The sequence below is a fragment of the Sebastes umbrosus genome, chromosome 18 (assembly GCF_015220745.1).
Source record: "Sebastes umbrosus isolate fSebUmb1 chromosome 18, fSebUmb1.pri, whole genome shotgun sequence".
Taxonomy (NCBI): Eukaryota; Metazoa; Chordata; class Actinopteri; order Perciformes; family Sebastidae; genus Sebastes; species Sebastes umbrosus.
Genome location: NC_051286.1, coordinates 21,012,558 through 21,034,717, shown reverse-complemented (window position 1 = coordinate 21,034,717; position 22,160 = coordinate 21,012,558).

Below are 22,160 nucleotides of genomic sequence, written 5' to 3'. Positions count from 1 at the left end.
TTAAATTCAGTCCTGGAGGAGACAGACTCCCACCTGACCCAATCTTTTACAATTCTATGATGTAACACTCCTACTTATGCCCTGAGCTCGTATTTCTCTTCTTCTTTCTTCCCCCCTTTTAGATCTCTCTCTCTCTTCATCCCACCCACTCTGTCTGCCTCTCTCGTACATCAGCCCTCTGTGGGAATAAACTGAATGAGTGAACCTGACTGTTTGAGTGAGTCTGCTGTTCAGCTCATTCCCCCTCCGTATCGCTCCACATTAGCCTCATTGCATTTCCTCTCCCTTCCCTTCCCCTCTGGGCGTCAAATTAGCCTTTACCCCCCGAGCTTATGCGAGACATGACAACACGATTCACCCCTTCACCCGCCCGAGCCCAACTCCCTGTCACACTCCTCATTCCCATAAGCCCTCTGTGTCCCTGCGTCACCTTCCACAACCCTGCCCTCCACCTCTCACCATCTCTCGCTCTCTGTCTGCAGCAGCTACCTCCAGCTGCACGAGAGAGCCATATTTAGCATAAGCTGTGGAAAATGAAGATGCCATCGCTGTGTGTTAGTGGGTGAGGTTTCCCACTGGGGGCCCAGAATGTGTGTTCTCACAACTACGCGGCTCAAACCGACCAGATGCTCCACGGGGGGAATGAAAGAGCAAGCGTAGCAGTTTCACAGCGCTGCTATTACTTCACGCTTCACGAGAAGAGGGTGAGGAAGGAGAAGTAGTAACACATAGCGCCTTTAGAGACATGGAAACCACAACAATGCTGTATATCAGCAGGGCACCTGCGCAGAGACACAGTACGCCTCTATGTGGTCGTACGTCTTTCCGTGTCTCACCTTGCTACCTTTACCAAAAAGACGTTTATTCAAGTGTGCTATTAGTATACTTCTTTTAAACTTAAAATTAGAAAGTATACATTCAGTTTACTTTTTATGTAGTTATCAGAGATATACTTAACAAAAGTATACATAAGTATACTTGGCTGACACTGACAAGTATACAGAAAAGTCTAATTATACTTGGCTTATACTGACAAGTATACAGAAAAGTCTAAGTATATTTGGCTTATACTGACAAGTATACAAAAAAGTCTGAGTACACTTGGCTTATACTGACAAGTATACAGAAAAGTCTAAGTATACTTGGCTTATACTGACAAGTATACAGAAAAGTCTAAGTATACTTGGCTCATACTGACAAGTATACAGAAAAGTCTGAGTATACTTGGCTTATACTGACAAGTATACAAAAAAGTCTAAGCATATTTGGCTTATACTGACAAGTATACAAAAAAGTCTAAGCGTATTTGGCTCATACTGACAAGTATACAGAAAAGTCTAAGTATACTTGGCTTATACTGACAAGTATACAGAAAAGTCTAAGTATACTTGGCTTATACTGACAAGTATACAGAAAAGTCTAAGTATACTTGGCTCATACTGACAAGTATACAGAAAAGTCTGAGTACACTTAGCTTATACTGACAAGTATACACAAAAGTCTAAGTATACTTGGCTTATACTGACAAGTATATAGAAAAGTCTGAGTATACTTGCCTTAGGCGTACAGAAAGGTATACTTGGCTTGTAGTTGTGCTTACTTTTTGATAGAGTAGCCTATTAAAGTGTGTGCTACTCTGATGAATCCTGCACATTTCTCTCAGTAATGTATCCCACAAAATTAAAGAAGTGGGTCTGGTTTGACAGGAGTTGATCCTCTCCCTCACCCCTCATCCGGAGAGCTGTATAGAGGATCACGCCTCTCAGTGACTGACTGCCTGACAGCTTCAGTCAGCCACAGCACAGTCAATAAAAGTGCAAGCAGAGTGGAAATATTATTGCCCCAGGCATGCTTTTCCTAGCCCCGCAGTACACCCAGGTTATCATTGCCCAACAAAAAAATAAAACATAAAGATAATCGCCAGCGCTGTGAATACTAGGGAGGAACATTGAGGCCAAAAAAAAAAAAACAGCCAATTCCGGAGAGTTAATTAGGGTTCGGATGACTGGCTGCAGAGGGTGTGGATGAGCAATGTGCTGCTCACCGATAAAGACGATTGGCTCTATTTATTGTTGTTTCCTCAGCCTTTTTCCTCCTCAAAAAGGCTCGTTCTCAGGCTCGGTCGGTTAATGATTGCTGATTGCCTGATTGTTTCATTAATCCGATTACTGGCCAAACTGTCTGTTATCTCAGTTTGGATAAAGGACATTACAGGGAAGAGATGCATGCTATCTTGCTGGGGCAATGGTAATTGTGCATGCATGTGTTTCAAATTTGCATGCAAAATAAACTATTGTTAGAAAATAAATCTCAAAATGGTTAATTAGAATTGTAAAACAACAGTAATTCTTTGGGGATCTTCGCAGGTTGATTAGCTTTGTAGACTGACAGTTCTCCCCTCTGCCAAACACAATCACGGGTCAGAAAATTGACACAGTACCTAAGCACTATTACTGACAACAAACTATAAATTTATGATGATGCCAGCACTGACTCAGTCTGTAAATGTAGCAAGACTTTATTTCCTGCAAAGATAATAATGAAAAAATAATGTCTTTCTTCAATCTCATGAACAGAACTAGAAGTGCACTCGGAGAGCGCAGACCTCCGCCAATGCAGGTTTCATGTGCGTTGCTCTTGGTTTTTGGCCGTCGCCATCTTAGTTTTTTTGCACCCAGAAGTGACATGAGAGGGTACAGTTGAACGCAGAATAAGACATTTTTTAGCTGATCAAAATGTCACAATTAACTTTCATGAAATGAAAACGCTGTGAAAGGGTTAAAGTTCTAAGATGAAAACACAGACAAGACCCAGACCAGACAACGCCGTGGTAGTGACCTGTCAATCACAAGGTAGCCACGGCCTAAAGCATACCCTTCTTTATGGTCTATTGGGACTATAAAATCTAAATGGGACCACCATTTACTAAATGAACATCATGCTGTGTTGAAGAAGACTTGAAACTAGCAATTGAGACCATAAACTCATGTTTACAATGTTTACTGAGGTAATAAATCAAGTGAGAAGTAGGCTCATTTTCTCATAGACTTCTATACAATCAGACTTCTTTTTGCAACCAGAGGAGTCGCTTCCTTCTGGCTATTAGAAAAAAATGCAAGTTTAAGTCAATTCTGCATTGGCTTCACTTTTCAGACCTGGAGGTTGTCCACTGGTTTGAATCAAGTCTGTGTAGGGAGGAGGTCAGAATGGATGGATGGATCAGTCATACAAGGGACTTTCACACAAAAGTCAATGTTGACTTATTTTAAATCAACCCAAACTATGATCTTTTCTTTCCTAAACCTGATCAAGTATTTTTGCTGCCTAAACCTAAATTGTTTTCATGGTGGCGACACGTAATTTTAACACATTATGCATCACCACCACGTAATGTGCTGTTAAGAGGTCGTGGTCATTTCATGTTTTTCTGTGAGATCACGTTGCTTTGGTTTGTTGTTTTTTAATGTATTAAAAATGTTTGTCTTGTTTCTGTTATCAAAAAGATAAGATAGGATAAGATAAGATATTCCTTTATTAGTCACGCAGTGGGGAAATTTGCAGTGTACAGCAGCAAAGGGTATAGTGCAAAAAACAAGATGCATCGGCTAACAGTAAAAAAAGAGCTAAACAAAGTGTAACAAAATATGAACCATAGAAGGAAGTATAAAAATAGGAGCAGTATATACAGCATTGACAATAAACAGACTATTAACAAAGAAAAGCACTAACACAAGACCCAGAACAAACTAAATGTAAAGCCCAGTCGACTCCTCCTCATATCAAGCTTGTTCTTGACATTTAAATCCCCCTGTGGCTTGGAGGGGGTCTGCAGGTCTTTGTCATTGCAAGTGATGTTTCTATCGACCCTCCATTCACACTGCAACTAGCCCCCTCACTGGAGCGCCAATCAATGGACGCTAATGCCTCTATTATAATCCATGCCCTCAAATTAAGGTTGCATTGATCAACAGGCCTTGGGTTGTTACAGTGTGGAGCTGCGTGAGGGACTGGAGGGAAATTTCTGTTTAAAGCAAACAAACCCAGAAAGGTAGCAAGAGAGGGTGACGTGAGAGTAATGCGGGAACCAAGTGTGTATGTTTTTTGTGTTTTTTTCATTCTCAGTCTTTAAGTATGCGCTGTTGCTATCGGTTTAGAGTGTGAGAAACCGCATCATGCGTGTCGATCAAAGGTGTGCTGGGTTTTAAATACCGCTGAGCTTTGGGGCGCTCAGTGAAGAAATTGCTGCAGGGTTTTTCAAACAAAACAGAATTGCATCAGTAAGCCCCCGTGAGCATCGACATACATCTATTTTTTCTTGCATGTTCAGGGCGAAATATGAAACGTAGATTTGGACCTACAGGTTCTACAGAGCAGAACACCACAACCCCATGGAGGTACACTTTGTTTTGCAGTGTCTCTGCCCTTTAGCAGCAGTGAGATAAAGTCTTTATTATATTTCATTACCAATAGTATTGTGCAGGGACAAACAAACAACTTTTAATCAGCGGTTTGGGCCCTTTCTTTTCAAGGAAACATCCATTCAACAACGCATATGTACAGTATGAAAAATAAATTAACAGATCACTAAGAAGAGATTATGAGATAGCTGTTACTATGGAAATATGCAGCAATGAACACAAGATAATATTGTTGTCAGCTACCTACTCAACTAAAGTCTCATTTGTTTGACAGAGCAATAATTCCCATGTGTTGATATTCATCATTAGAACGTATTAGATTAATACATGATCCTGTTCTTGTTTCTTATCATGCTCTGTCAGACAGGCAGCCTTGCTCTACATCTGCTTGCTCTCTCTCTTTCTCTCTCGTTTTTACTCTATCTTTCACCTAGAGGCCTGTTATTCATACTGGCACTAGGCTTCCTCACTATTTCCAAGGCTGACCAGGGCAAACACACCTAGAAAATGATAGTAAAACATGATGGAACAGTCAGAAATGCATAATTCCAGGGAGATATGTCAGGGATACACCTGTGAACATTTCACTTGCGGAATATAGAAGTCAGTGTATCTGATAACGTTGTGTAAAGCCTTACTATATGACACTGTACAATACAATAGTATATAAAATACACTCAATACAATAGAGCGTCTTAGATTTTGAATCAATCATCACCAAATTTGGTGTACAGCCTTGTGGGACTCAGATATACATTTCTATTATAAATGAGCAAGATCGGTTAAAAAACATGGCCATCAAGCAAAACACTTCTCAAAGGGCGGGGTTTAGCAGGAAATTAGCCATAACTTACTAACTTTTTGTCCAATCATCGTAATGCAATTTAAGAAAATTAAATATAATGGAATAATACAATTCTATAACTATTACTACTGTTATTATTATTATTATTATTATTATTATTATTATTATTATTATTATCATCATTATTATTGTTTATTTTATAGCTTTTATTTTACTAGGAATATTTCCCATTAAGATTCAGCATCTCTTTTAAAAGGAAGACCTGGCCAAGACAGTAGCATAAAAAGTTTCACATAAAAGAACAAACTAATTTATTTTAATAGACTATACTGTACTAACAGACTTAAAACAAAGAGCAAATTATATCCAACAATGATTTTGCAGTATTCAGTAACAGGACATTCAGGTTGATGCCCAGAAACGTCCCGGACACAGCAAAATAAGAAAATGCAGGCAGAGGTCAGGGTCTCAGACACCACCGCACACTTCTCGTGGGTCATAAGAGATGATTGAGAGGGATTATGTTTGTATGAGTCAATATATTGTTGTTTTTTTTAGGAAACTCCTTGCTTTTCCTTCAACTGTCAAGGACATAAAAGAACTGTATCTTAGTTAAATAGCCTTCAATATTACACTTTAGAGCGAGTGATGTATATTAACATTACTTATTCAGTAGTACTGAATGTCACATACATACATACAATTTGACCTCTACATTTAACCCATCCTCTCAAGCGCTCAGGGAGCAACTTGGGGTTCAGTGTCTCGCTCAAGGACACTTTGACACAAGGATCGAACTGCCAACCTTGTTTTTAAGGGACAACCACTCTACCCACTGAGCTACAGCCGCCCCAATAAATGGAATTGAATAAAATGGAGCCATCGTTAATGTTATTAGTAACACCTGTGCTTTCATGCTAAGTCAAGTGCTGCTGTGAAAAAGGCCTAAATCGCCAAAGCAAAACCTTTTATACAGTGTCTTTAAAAGACAAATGGATACTGGGGTTAAAAGCACTGTATTTGCACACCCACACAGGTGTTTTCACTTATTCTGCCTGATTAACTCTCTTCTCAGGACTATGTGAATATGTACAAACTGTGATTCATTGACATCTCCCTCACTGTGTTAGTTGTCTTGCTCTTGTTAGGACGGGAAAACTTTATTTTGGTAACTTCTCATAATTCCTGTGTGTGGGTGTGCAGGACCTTTAAAAGGTAGCCTACTCATGTGGATAAAAATCTGAAGTGCCGGTTCTCAGTGCTGGTGAGTACCGGCCCATTTCTGGTACTGCGTAAAAGGGGTCGCTGGTGACGAACTAACAGATAATTGTTACCTAACTCTGCTGTTCTCCTCAGTTCTACGCACCGTTGGAGCGTCTTTCAGGTCATTGTTCTCATTTTATGGCCCGCAACTTTGTGTTTGAATCACCCTCAACCTGTTTTTTAAGCTAAAAAGCTCTATTGAAAAAGTGTAAGCTACCTGCTAAGCACGGAACAATAGACAGTTAACAAATAGCTAGTGAACACAGAGGATCATTCAGCAGCTAAACAGCAGGAGAGTGAATACTGGACTTTATTCAGGTGGATAGAAACAAGACTCCAAATAAATGTGATGTTGCTCAGTGTTTGCAGGAGGCATGTTAACATCGTAGCTATCACCTTTGTAAATGAATATGTTAATTTTGAGTTTACAGCTGCTCGATTCAGCTGTTATCAGGCAATTAAATAGGCATTATCAGTCACTATAAGCACCATAGATGTGGGTCATTAGGAGCCTACTACGCCTGCTACATTGTAAAAGTGAAAGTCAGACTTTAAAGTGAAAAGTAAAACTGAATGAAACGTCACGTTTTGAACACAAACAAAAAGGCTTCTTTGGGTTTAGGCAATAAAACTACAACTTCTGTAGGTTTAGGCAAGAAAACTACAACTTCACTTCTTTAGGTTTAGGGAAAAACATCATATTTTGGGTTAAAGTGACTATGAAGACAAAGACAACTACACATTGTTGGTTTCACATGGGATGCAATCTCTGGTCTCCTGGGTGAAAGCCCTGTGTTTTGTGTCCCATCCATTGTCCCTGACCTCCACCCTTCATGGAGTTCCACACTGTCTATACTACAGCACCTGACTTCAGCTTCTGCTTCTGTCATAATTACTACGGTCGCTAGTGTTGTCTTCTTTTGTACCTTCTTTCGGTGATCTACCATGTGAATAGATGATAAAACCTACAAGTGGGTGTAGTAGGCCCCTATTGACCCACATCTATGGGGCTTATAGCGATTGATAACGCCAAATTAATGGCCTGACAACAATCTAATCGGCTGGCTCGTTGGGCTGCCCCCTTAGTTCTGAAACATAAAGTGTAGGTTGTTCCATATACTCTATACACATTCTAGTTAGGTTCTTATGTCCTAGCTATGGCAGAGTGCGCCAGCAATGACATGTAGCGGAAACCACACTAAATTATAGGAATCTTCTCTTTAGCTACTTTAACTTCCCCCCAAAAAGACAGCCCCTCTTCTTGTATTACCACCATTATCTCCCAGTCAAGACATTTTGTCCAACCCTAAATTACATCTTCCTTCTCAGCCTTGCTGCTCATTTGCACTTGTGTCTTTCCATTCTTCTCCCTTTCTCCCTCTATCTTTCTCTCACACTCTGCCCTGCCTCTTTGGTGACATTAATTACAATGAGGAGCAAGTGATGGCACTCATTGCTTCAGCATTACAGCGGGCGTATTCAGCAAACGCACAGCCTGATGAAGTGTCCGCATCACACTTCGCAGTGATTTATCACTTATTTCTGCCACAATGCTTTGGCCGATAACTCTTATTCTACTCCATTTACTGCCTGGACATATGTCTCACATGCAGAGAGCGGACTGTGTCCTTTCTATTGATGCGGGCTCAGTATGTGTGTGTGTGTGTGTGTGTGTGGAATGACCTCAAATGATGGAAGGATCTGTTCTCAAAGAAACCTTATATAACCATTTGAATGGTATGTCGCACAAAAATATGATATAGTGTGTTATATGAGAAGCAACATCATGCACATGACTGGGCTTTTTTCATATCTAAAGACACATATCTATCATGTGCATGTGTATGTGCCTGTGGGCAATAAGCATGTGTATACAGTCCAGTTGGTCTTTATTTCTCAGGCAAAAGTTCAAGGCGAATGCTTCTCTCATACTGCGAGCCAACTTACACTGACTTGAGGGGGGGTTTATTTCGAGCTTAATGCCAGTGAGTCCCTTCATACAGAGCCAGTGACGATGTTCCATCTGTACGTATCATGTCATATGGATGGGAAATCACAGAAGGAGTAGCCATGTGAATGCCTTTATAAGTGAGTGTAAAATATACATCACGGATATCACAGTTTGTCCGGAGGCGTCGGAGGCAAAGATGATGGAGGAGAACTTAAAGAAAAAACAAGACAGGTGACTTCTGACAGAAACAGAGGGCAGGCGAACAACAGAAAGAGAATGAGTGAGACACCGGTAAGAGTGACATGAAGCCAAAGATGCACAAAACAGATTGAGAATTAGACAAAAAGACAATAAGAGGAGGAAAGAAGTTCAGTTTAAATTAGTCTGAACTCCGAGATGGCAGGAGAGTCTCTAATCCTCGCTCCCTTAGGCCTTGAATCACCTGCCATCCACAAAGTCACCGTCCATCCCACAGGAAAACACTCATTACAGGCTGCCATTACGTTTGACTGCATCTCTCTCCATAACCTTGAAACACTGTTCACTCAGCCAAAAACACTTCAATCCAGCGGGAGAGCTGGGTCAATTGAGTCAATGTCGAGTGACTCCTTTCTCCCAAAGGCACCGCAATTGACACACTTTGGTTTTTTGAATGTTACAAGGACAAGTGTAGGTATATCACATGTGAACATAAAGCGGTTGTAAATATTCTCATTGATCTCCGGAAAGCCGGCCGAGGGAATTAAACCACAAATGAAAATGGTGCCTGGCAAAAGATCCTACAGAGTCAATGTCCTTGAAGACATTCATAAAGATGTCCTCTACATGCATTATGTGCTATGTCACATACTAACCAAAAGACACAAAAGTAGAAATCAAAAAGACTCCATCTCACTCTTTCTTTCTGAGTTCACTGTGCGATTTTCTTGTTTGATGCAGTTATTTATGATGACTGGAGATCAGTTGGGACATTAAACCTTTCTCAAGGCATCATTACACCATCTTTCTTCCCCCCTTAAACAATTTCATACTTAAAACAGCCTTGTCTTTAAATAATTGAAAGAACACCTCTCGGCTACTGCCAGTTAAAAATACTGTGTACTCATTTGAAATGCATCACACATTACTCAAATCTGTATCTTATATAGCGGCAAATTATGTAAGCACTCTGCAGTGCTGACCCCTAATAATAAGTCTAATCTGCATTTTTCTGCTGGTTTATTTGTAATGGAAAGTATAGCCAAAAAAATACAGCAGGGAGCCACTGATATCTAGGGAGAAAGATCACAGAGGAGTGGAGCTGTAGCCAATTTCATGCCTTGTATTTTTCTGTCATGCATGGCTAATTCACGGTTCAGGCCGGCGCGATGAAATGCATGCCCTGTGATCTTCCACAGTCCCCCCTCGCTAGGTCCTCGTGTGGTGGAGCCTGAGCTATCTTTATGTGGGGAGGCCTTGCAAATCCATATTACGGTTTGCTTTCATACAGGGCTAATTCAGAGAGAGCCCGATAAAACCAAGGGGGAGACAGTAGTGGCAGTTCCATTTGGGTTCGCTACCCTTGACTGGCTCTGAGATGTAAATGACTATCCACCCCCCACCGTCCAATGTGCCTGGTCTTGCTCCATTTGTAATTTAATACCTTTGACAGAATGCACTAGTTGGATGAATATATATAGGAAAAACCTCGTCATCATGCTATAAAAATAAATGAAACTATTTTAAAGGAATAGTTCATCATTTTTGGAAATACACATCACTTTCTTGCCATGATTTAGATGAGAAAAATGTATGTCACTCTCATATCTGTATGGTAAATATGTGGCTATATAGAGCCAGCAGCCAGTTAGCTTAGCTTAGCATGTTAATTTCTGAGCTTTAGAGGTGCCGAGCGTCAGGTGGATTTTGCTACCTTTGGTCAGAGCCAGGCTAGCTTTTTCCCACTGATTCCAGTCTTTATGCTAAGCTAAGTCAACTGACTGCTGGCTCCAGCCAAAAACCAAACCACAACTTTTGTTTTTTTGGGGGGTTATGATGTGCCAGACTATTTTGGGTGTAAAACGACAAATTTACATTTTTATACTTCAGTTTTTGTGTAGATTAAAGGTGCTAAATGCGAGATTGGGGGCATTTCTATTGCCTCTGCACTACTCTCAACATGGCGACAGCTGCGCCGGCGGCTCGTAGCTAATGTGACTAACAGCGCTAACCAAAAAGAAGGCAACACTGCTGATCTAACATGCTAACCGTGTTAACCTGGGAGTAATGCAGAGCAGCGGCCTTGAGCTAACCAGAGGCCCCTCTGTGGTTTATGCTCACATGCACATGTTCGATGCTACAGTATATTAATGCTCTGGATATCGTATAGAGCACCTTTAAACAAACAAGATGTAACATGTTAATTAGCAGTATTAAGCAAGTTCCCTTTACTCATTGAAAACGCAGTTACATTAGGCTACTTTACAAATTACCCAGCAGAAAAAGGATATATTATATCTATATTTAACATAATGTAGAAATTCAAAAAGACACATTTTGATTGAAGAAGGAGCAAGCCAATTTATAGGGATTTACTAACCATCCAAATTGTTTGCACGCAGAACTCAAGATCTGTCCTCACAGCGAAGCTGCAGGTTCACAAACCCTCCAACTCGGAACAAAACCCGCGAAAATAAAAACATATAAATAAGACAGCTTTTGGAGTTAACAGGAGTTGCATTTCTGCGCTTTTTGTAGAGGCTAACCGCCATATCTCCAGCCGGATTTGGTAATCTTCGTATTTAAGTTTCAGCAAGAAAGCTCATTTCCAAAAATGTTAGAATATTCCTTTAAAAGAACCCAACATTTGACATATGCATTTCTCCAAATAATCAGTCAACATTAAAGTTTTGGACGATGATAATGATGATGAATGATATAACCAAAGGTTTGAGTTCTATGTGCCAACATTATATCATTAAATACCAACTCTACAAGGTGGAACAATCGCTGAACATCGCAGCTGTGTCCCTTCTTCCTCAGGAGACGACGCCAGCTGATCTGCTACCAGGTATGTGTGGGGCACAGCTGCACATCCTACCTCCCGTCTCCTTTACCTGTCGAAAGCGGTTATGGCGGAGTGGCCCCATCGCACCACCCGCTACCGAAAAACATGTCGTCTGGTTGCTGTGGACGATGCAGCTGTCCCTAGGTGGACCTCGCCGGCACTCATTCTGATAATGAGGTCCATTTCAGAACACTGGGTGCCAGTGATGGGGTGGTTAGGTGTAGGGTTGAGGCAGCGTTGGTAGCGGGGGGTGCGGAAAATTGGGGGGTGAACCGCCTCGGGGAACCTCCATGCATAAAGATGAATGCACAGGGGCCAACGTTGCTCCAACAAATCAATCAGACAGTGGTTTGAGGGCGCAGCTGGCCTGGCAGTTCCCAAACTGTGACAAGAACATGTCCCACACATGCAGCTGTGTGTGTTTGTGTGTATGTGTGTGCATGTGTGTGTGTGTGAGTGTGTGAACACATTTGTGTGCACCTATGTCCACTGACATATAGAGGAATCATGCACCTCACCACAAACACACCAGGCTGTTCTATACCTATGAAAAGTAATGCACTGTAAGTCGTATATATCCCACAAAATCAATTTGTATGTAATCCACGTAATCATGAACCAGGAAGTATAAAGAGAGTCAAAAGCCATGTAGGAAGGAGGTCAGGGTGGATGGGTGAGTCAAAAAACTCTGGATTTTTGCCCAGGAACACGGTGTTCGTAACCCATGTGAAACCAGAAGTTAACATTGATGTATTTGTAACACAACTTCCGTATTTAATTTACGTCACTTCCGGAGATATTTTAACCCAAACTACGATTTTTTTCTAAACCTAACTAAGCATTTTTGTTGCCTAAACCTAATGAAGTCGATCTTTTCCTAAACCTAAATAAATAGCTTTGTTGCCGACACCTAACTAAGTATTTTTGTTGATTAAACACAAGTTGTTTCCTGTGAAGACAGAAATTTATTTTGAAAAGACTGGAGTGGAAAATGACATGTGCGTCACGTGTTGCAGGAAAACGCATGAAAATGAGGCATAACTTTTCGTAAGATATCATACGAATCATACAAATCATACGTTGAACACACACACTCACGCTAAAAGGAGTTGTTCTCATCTCAAGTTACATGCTCAGAAACATGATTGCCAATTATTGTTACACCACCAACAGCAGATGCACTATACTAATCTTTTTTCCCTTCTTTGTTGTCAACAACTGATCCGTTTTCTATAAGTTCTCTTATACTGCCCTGTGAGCCTCAAGTGCAGTATCACCTGATTTTCAGTCCACCCTTTTCTCAAACTGAATCGTGCTGAACATAAAACGGAGCACGATGCTTTAACTTGCCTTTCAAATCCTCTGCTTCACTTTGAGGGCTCTGTCTCAAATCTGGAGCGATACATATCTCCACTGCTGGAGACGCTGCTGCTGCTCACTATCAGCACCCCTCATCGAGCGACATGCTCTGGAGATTAGCCCCGTGCGCTGCTGCTCCTACCAGCGCCGCCTGTATCTCCCCTTCCCGTTCTCAAGGTCAGATCAGTACCGAGCGCCACGTGCGCCAAGGCATGAACGCAGCATGTAATGGGGTTTATCAGAGAGCAACTCCACTTGCTTGTTTATTTGAACACACACAGCAGGCTGAGTAATTGCATAAAAAGGCTGTGGATGTGTGCTGAGAGCATTTTAATTAGCTCTCCTTCGCCCTCTCAGCAACAAGCTCTCTCTCCGAATGACAAAGCAATTTTGCTTCGATTAGGAAATGAATGACTTCCTCTAGAAATTGTGAGGCCGATGATGGGACTGCTGGTGGTGCTGATGGGAGTCCACCTCCCCTCTGGCACCGTGAACGGGATGTGCACTGCACATGTTGGAAAGAGTCCAAACACTAGAAGAGGGGAAGAGCATCTCAGACAGCCCGCCTGCTGATGCAAAGAGGCCCTGACTGGCCGCTGCTGGCTCCCTCTCTCTCACCCTCTGCTAATGCTTTCTCTGACGTTCACATAGAGGCACACTCGCACAGAAAACACATACAGTCGCCTACAAAGCTACAGCATCATTTCGCCATTTTAACGTCTGCCTCTTTCTCATGCAAAACAGATGTGGCATAGTAGAGCTCAGAGTCGTGGAAACACCTGCAGGCATCTTTGTTGTCACTTGTGAAAGTGTGTGTGTGCTCGGATTCGTGTGTGTGCAAGACTGACAAGCCAGCTTTGAGTGGTGCTGCCATCTAGTGGTGAATATATCAACTGCAGCCCCCACACTGCATCTGAACTGATGCACATGACATGGTTCATTCATCATATAATAAACCAATGGGTGAATAAACACATTGCTATATCACATACTCATGCTTTAATTTATGAAAAAGGGCAACATGCAATTAAACGACCATTAAACCTGCAGTAGGCAGTATGTTTTTCGCATCATTGGGCAAACATTTCACAATAACCTTTCAGCATATTGTAATTCAAGTGTTCTGAGAGATAACTAGACTTCTGCACCTCCTCATGGTGCGTGACAGGAGACTTTGGCCAATCACAGGACATTTCAGAGAGAGCGTCCTATTGAGCGTTCCCATTGGATGTGCTCCAGCTGGTGGGCGGTGCTTGGTATTTCCTCAACTTAACATTGCTGCCGGGTCACAAACTTTCTCATTTCACAGCTAAACAGTACACTACAAGATGTTTCTGAAAACATTTGAGGCAAGAAATAGGCATTACAGTTACAAAATATTGATTCCTATTTGATCAGCGCTGCCTATTTTGACCGTTTGATCGGAGTTCGAGAGTGATTGACAGCTGCTCAGAGACAGCAGGTTCCAGCTCGGCTCTGATTGGTTGTTTGTTACTGTCAGGATATAGTGACCGTTTTATAAAATCAACTTTTTTTAAATCCCATTTGCTCCATTTCTACCCACTGCTCTTTAAGGTATAGCATTCCTATATTAGGAATAGCTTTACATTATATCCAATTTGGCTAATAGATTGCTCAGTTTAGCTATGACATTTCGATGGAAGAACGTGTTTAACACATGATTCACAACCTCGAGCAGAAATGAAAGAGTATGTGATGTATAAATGTGTTTATGCGGTTTGCATCACTGCATAAACTACGTGGTCATAAACACTGAATCATCCGTTCTGCTGCAGACCTAATCATCCATTCCGATGACCTAATTATGTCCATAAGACAAATGTAGGCATTTAAAAAAGAAATAGCTCAGTGAAACCAAATCAGACTGACAAAATACTGGTACACAAAGATGAAGAGTGACGTTTTTTTTACCTAACAGTGCGTCATGCAACATCACCACCCCCTCCTCCTCCTCTTCCTCTGGGCTCTTATATGTAGCTGCTCCCATTCCTTTCGCTTACGGCTTCACTGGCAGTGCCTGCAGTTTATTTAGCCCTCATAAGCAGTGAAAGCCCTCTGCTGACCTTGTTTGGCCCTGTCTTTCTCTGAACTCCATCCCGGTGCTGGCAAAGAGGAGCACTGAGCAGGAGGGACTCCACTCTGGGAGGGCCAGATAGCATGGCCCCCCCGGCTTCAACAACACTAGGTTAAGGTCAGTGTTAAAGGTTAGGAGAATTTAGCAACCATTAAAACAACATCTCTCAGTGTGCTTCTGCTTCTAGCCCTTCTGTTTTTTCCTTTTTGTGTGTCCATCAGGATTTTTCAACCACATATACTCCCAACAGTATATTTATAGATAGTAGGGAAAGACAGTCTGTGAACGTTACGCACTAATGGATAACCAGTCACAGCACATACAGTAGCTCTCCATACCTGTCCCCTGGATTTACAAATGACATTTTGCCCAATATACAGGAACACACATCCATGTAATTCAAACTGATCCCCGTCATCAGACCAGCTGCGGAGGGGAGCGGTAACGACATTCACTGCGTAACCACATTTGACAAGTAAGGAGTGAATGGAAATAGACTTAAACTAATCTAAGACCATCTATAATCTGAGGTGACACATAGTAAGGAAGCTCTGCGAGACTGTTATATCAGGTGGAGGGCTGCAGTGCAACAATGAATAAGCAAAGTGCCACATTGCTTCACTTTGTCAAACGTGCTGTGCCTCATGCAGTAAACGTCCTCTCGAGCATCTCAATTTGTGTGTGTGCATGCATATTATGCATGCATGCGAGTGTGTGTGTGTGTGTATGTGTGTGCGTGTGCATTCACCAGACTGGGAACTGGCAGGCTGCTGACCCACTTTGAGTTGTTTTCACTTTTCATTCACTCCCCATGAGCAGCCACAAGGCTCTTGCTTTCTCTCCACTTATCTCTTCTTTTTTTCCCCCCCTTCTTCCCGTTCTCCTCCCAGTATTTACCTGGTAATAATTGTGACATGAATCATTTCCGACAGGGAGGAGCTCAGCTTTGAGAACAAACTCCCGCTACAGGAGCCAGTAGAGAGGAAGAGACACTTTATTTTGATTCCCAAAGCTCGAGCAACTGATGGGTTTACAAGGGCCCCCTGTGTCTACCTGTTTACCTTTGAGTGATTTTAGGGGAGGGTAGGGAACATGAGATACTTTATGCAGAGAAAAGACATAACTTTGTATGCTATTTTTTCTTCAAATGAAGAAGATATTATTAAACTAGTTCTCTTTCATGCAAGCATTGCATTTTAACAGGGCTGCAGATGCTAGATAAATGCCGTGAAAAACTGTGTGCACTACGTCAATCGATTGAAATATTCAATTGTGATTAATCGCATGATTGTCCATGATTAATCGTGATTAAACGCAAATTAATCACACATTTTTATTTGTTCAAAATGTACCGTAAAGGGAGATTTGTCTTTAAGTATTTAAAACTCTTATCAACATGGGAGTGGGTAAATATGCTTGATTTATGCAAATGTAAGTCTATATTTATTACTGGAAATCAATTAACAACACAAAACAATGACAAATATTATCCAGAAACCCTCACAGGTACTGCATTTAGCATAAAAAATATACTCAAATCATAACATGGCAAACTCAAGCCCAACAGGCAACAACAGCAGTCAGTGTGTCAGTGTTTGAGTATGTTTGGAGCGTTATTTAGCCTCCTTCCTGACAAGCTAGTATGACATGGTTCCTTAGGTTTACTAGTTTCATATGATGCTAGCTACTTCACTCTAGCTTTAAAGCTGAGCCCGCTACAACCAAAAAATCGCAAGTTGCGTTAAAGCGTTAAAGAAACTAGTAGTGTTAAAACAAATTTGCGTTAACGCGTTATTATCGCGTTAACTTTGAAAGCCCTAGTGTGTACCTATAGGATTCAACTAATCATGAAATAATGTAAGGCTTGGTGGTTTGGAAAGCTATATATCACCAAATGTTATATAATAAAAGAAAATATCAATATATTGCCCAGCCCTAGATGAGCTTATTCAACCTTATAGGGCTGTCATTACAAAAGAGCTGCACTAATTGCATGACATTTTCACCCCCATATTTGAAACTGCCACTTGGATGACACAATATGGATCACACCTGCAATGGTGCATGTCCACTGGCATTATATGCTAGTCACGAGAGCCCTGCAGTGATGCGATATGAGATCCTCTTGGATTTGCTCTCTGCGGACATGTTCTCCGTCTCCTCAATCTCTGATACTATGCAGCTATTTCATTGGTTGAAAGGAGTGAGTCTTGATGCTATCAGTCTTCTCTAGTGGGAAGGAGTACCCATCATGTTATGCCGGCCACAGTGAAGGCACGATGTTCAGTTTTATCAAAACACCTCAAGACCGACTCACCAGTCTAGATAGATTTCAACATGAATCTATCAGAGGTCCAAGGGGACCTTTGGGCTAGAGAGGCTGGAGGTTGAGTATTGTAGAATAAAGTGATTACACACTGTATGTGTGTTTTCCGCTCAGTTCACTGTGTATAACTTATAAGTGTAATCACACCATATCTCTCACAGGGAAATGGTAAGTGTCATCCCCAGTTATTTTCAGGTATTACTGCAGAGGCGTTTAGATTAGTTCAGGCTTAATTTGGTTAGCTAAAATTACTTTTATTTCTCTGTTGTATTGAAGCCCAGGTGGTTCTGTCTTTTTACATTTCAGTCAATTGCCTACAAGTGCAACGTGATATTATTCAGCTACTCCCTATTCCCCATACCTATTTAAAAAAGTGTGAACACAGCACTTGCTTTTTTACCTATGGTCTGGTTCAGAAAATGGACACAGTGCTAGTCCATTTGATGCTTCAAGATGTGACACAGGATTTACAGTCAACCAAGAAAGCAAACAAGTGATATAATTTGGGGTTTGTTATAGGCTGAGGTTGGACATCACAGACACTGGTGAGCACACCTTTACAGGGACAGGTCCCACAGGGTTCCCGTGTGGCCAGGCATGTAGGGGAGACCGGGGTCAATTGTAACATCTCATATCTCCAGTCAAAAACGAGACAGAACCATGAAAGTCATTATGCACATGGTCTGTGATGACCCCTCTCTACCTGCCAAACATGCCACTCTAACATTGCCTGTAAAAACATTTAATGACCGTTAACAAGTAGAACAAAATACAAGTTGCTGGTACCTACATAAAATTGTATCCAAATAGCTCAAGAGGTTTTTCAAACTTTGTTCAAAGTTCAAACTTTGCTTAGTTGTAATTAAGGCGAGGTACGCATCACTAAATTAAAATGGGTTGTACCACACAGACGAATTCTTACATAGAGATTAGTTAATCCTATATATTTACACCCAGGACCTGCCAGGTGTAACTGTTGCATAGCTAACTGAACCAACTGACAGCTTGTTAGCTTGAGAGTGAGGTGTAATAGAGGTAGGCCTTATATGGAATACGGTACACATATCTTATGGAGGACCACAAGAGTCACGTAAATAGTAATAGAGCATTTAATTGCATTATTTATATAATAGCATTTATTTATTTATTTTATTCTTATTTTTCCATGTATTTATTTTATTTATTTATTCATATTTATTATTTTATTCATTTATTCTTGTATTTATTTCTACATTTATTTGTGCAATTTTCTTTTCTTTTTTCTCTATTTATTTATTTATTTACTGAAGTTTGGCAAAGACATTTGTTAAGTTTTAATGGTGCAACCAGATTTATTAAATAATTTGTTAGCTAACTGTTATTAAGAACTCAGGAAGGACTTTGACTTTAAACTTAGTGAGAGATTTAGGCATAGCTGGTGCAACCCGAGCCTTTAAAGGGTGAATGGTGACTCCTTATGTGTCTGTTCATCTTGCTCTCCTTCAGCGTGATCCGTCTTTGCCCTTGTCCCTCTGTGCACTCACTGGAGATGGGGCATAGCCTACGCTGACAACAAGGTACCGCAGAGCATGTGTTGCCTTCCTCGGCCCCACACACTTCTACTGCTGGGAGCATTAACATAGCCAGCGGCCCTGCCACCTCCATGTCGGCTCGCATCAAAGCCCTCTGCCACGAGCACGTGGTTGCCCCCTCCCATTGGTAGTCTGGTCTGACCTTAAAGGGCCAGTGTGTAGCATTTCGGGGGATCAATTGGAATATAATATTGATAAGTATGTTTAATTTGTGTATAATCACCTGAAAATAAGAATCATTGTGTTTTTGTTATACCATAGAATGAGTCCGGGTTCTCTCTTCACTGAGTCTGCCGTGTTGCATGTCACCATGCTCTATCCTTTTGCGTTTTTACATTACCTAAAGGCCACTGTAGTTCTCTGACACACTGTGTCACACAACGCTGTAACGTAAGTCGCATTCACTTGGTTGCAATCTGCAACCTCACCACTAGATGCCACCAAATCCTACACACTGTCCCTTTAAGCAGATGAGTATATTCCACTTAATGCTGCTTCTTAGTCAAAAGAGAATACGTGGTGCAGGAATAAGTCCTAAAACCAGGAAATGAGTCAGCATTTTACCACTTCCGGTTCCCTTGTCTGGAAGTAAGTGGGTTTTTTGAATGAGTTTGTGGTTAGATGCCTGAAATAAGGTCTGTGGTTAACACAAACTCAAGAGATTTTTAATGTTTTGTTCTACGACATAAAATACGTCTGTAAATATCCCACTTGTGAATTTTGAAGCTTTTATGTGTCTTAAAAAAGGAGGCTTTTAGCAAGTGGCTAAATGAGACTACTAAACGTCATCACGCCGACTCGTATGCTTGCAACCTCGTTGTGTATACTCACGCTCATGTGACCATGGTGTAGTTTTTTTTGTAGTACTTTTTACTTCTGCCAACTGCATTTACACTTCAAAAATCAAAAAAGTGGTGTTAATTTGTGTAGATAATCTTGCTGAACAAAATGTGTAAGTATCATAAACGGTTGTTTGTTACAGAGCCTATTTTTTTGCAATAATCCAAAATCTAATGGAAAACTCCTATTGGCTTTTTGTTGAGGGAACCAGTGTAAAGCTAACTTCCTGGTTGGCCTACAAAACTCCTTGATGCACTCTATTAGCCTTGGCCTTAGTGTTTGTCTTTGATTTGTAAACTAGTCAATAAATCTGCTGTTTGAGGAATATGACTATTTAAAGTTTTTACAAAAAAATTTAATTCAAACACCTCCCACCACCATCCTCAAGAAAACACTCAAAGATCCAGAGCGCTGCTTACAAGCCCCCTGGAGGGTGATTTCAGCTGAGTGGTGAAATGATGCCCACTCCATCAGTCACCCTGCAGCAAGTCCAGGGAGGGGCAGACAGAACGGTCTGGAGCTCCTCAATGCCGAATGCCAGGCACGGTCGAAAAAGAGAAGCGCCCAGATGATTGGGTTTATTAAAAGCTTTCTCGTCCCGTGCCACAGCCTGGTGATTGATCTCCTTTGACGTGTCCTTTTACCCTGTGTCACATTAATAAACGACGTCTCTGCTGAGAGACTGACAGACTGCCTCCTCCTCCTCCGAGAAACAGGGGAGAGGGAGAGGAAGGAAGAAGAGAGATGGGAAGAGAACAGAGACAGAGGAGATAGGGAGATGGAAAAGATGCAGACACTCAGATAAAAGCATTAGCAGCAAAAGAAAGAAAAGTGAGTGAGTCAGACGCAGCAAAAAGCAAAGTAGGAAGACCAACAAGTACAACTCATCCACAGCAGGGATGTCACTTTTATTGCTAATGATTATGGCAGGAGATATTCATCACATTCATCATAACAGCATTATGGCAGCATTACATAATCCTCCTATTCCATGGAAAAACTCATTTTGCAAGCATTTATGTTCTCCTTCTGTTTAGTAATCTCAAGTGAAACATATCTTACTGGAAACTGAGAATGGAACAGCTTGAGGGTTTCCTTCTGGCCATTTTAGGATAATGTTTGGCTGTGCTTCCTGCTTATGCTGCTTTATTGCTCTGTACGTACAGTAGAACCAGGCAGAATCAGTTAAGCCTCCAGAAAAATCCAAGCAATGTTTGCACTACGTGAGTAACCCTGGTGTGGAGGACTGCAATCATCAGTCACCTTGAGAGTAGACGAGGCCGTGATCTATTCATCAATGGCCTTCCTTTAAAAACGATATACACTGTATATGGATGGTCACAGCTTGTAGGACACTTAAATACAACAGAGCCATCTTTAATGTTATTACCTGTGCTTTTCCTACAACAACAAATCAAAATGTTTGCTGTAAAATAAGGCCTATTCTTTCACTTTCTATGACGCTCATGTCTGTAATGCATTATAAATATACTTACAATGCATTATAATCTGCTTATAGCACTGTATAATTAGTTAGAAGCACTCATACATATTCATAATAATTTATAACAATAATTACAACACATTATAAATGCATTTTATGTCAAGTATAATACTTCATAATTGCAGGTCACTCACTGACATTTTTTTTTGCAAGAATCACATTGTATTATAATTCCCATAGTTAGAATTTACTCTAAGTGGTCATCATTTGCTTTAAGTAAAGTAAAATAAAATAGATATAGATTTAATGATATTTTTTCCACTTTACTTAAAGCAAACAACTTAGAGTACCCTGACCACTTAGAGTAACTTATAGTCACATTACAATGCATTATAATCACTGTTGTAATGCATTATAATGTTTTTATAATGCATTATAGTCACTGTTGTAATGCATTATAATGCAATTAGAATTTACTCTAAGTGGTCATTGTTTGCTTTTAGTAGAGTAAAAAAAAAAATAGATATAGATTTAATGATATTTTCCCACTTTACTTAAAGCAAACAACTTACAGTAACTTGACCACTAAAAGTAAGTAGTTATAGTCACATTTAATGCATTATAAAAAGATTATAATGTATTACAACAGTGGGAATTATAATACGCTGATCCTTGCAAAATAAAAGTCGGTGAGTGACCAGCAATGAAGTATTATGATACTTGACCTTAAAAGTCATTATAAATTGTTTTATAATGTGTTATGATTATTGTTATAAATTATTATGAATATATATGAGTGCTTATATCTGTGATTACACAGGACGTATAAGCATAGAAAGTGTTACCAAGATTTCCCTTCTAATTCTGTGGATATCTAGTCTGTGAAAGAGATCTCAAGATGAAACAACTTCAAATTACTTTTGAATAAATTATGGAATAATATTAACTAAGAGTGTGTGTACGCAAATATGTGTATGAGTTTCTTGCTGGTTGCGCTCTGTTGCTCTGTTTGCTGTATTACCAGACTCCTCGGCGACTCAGA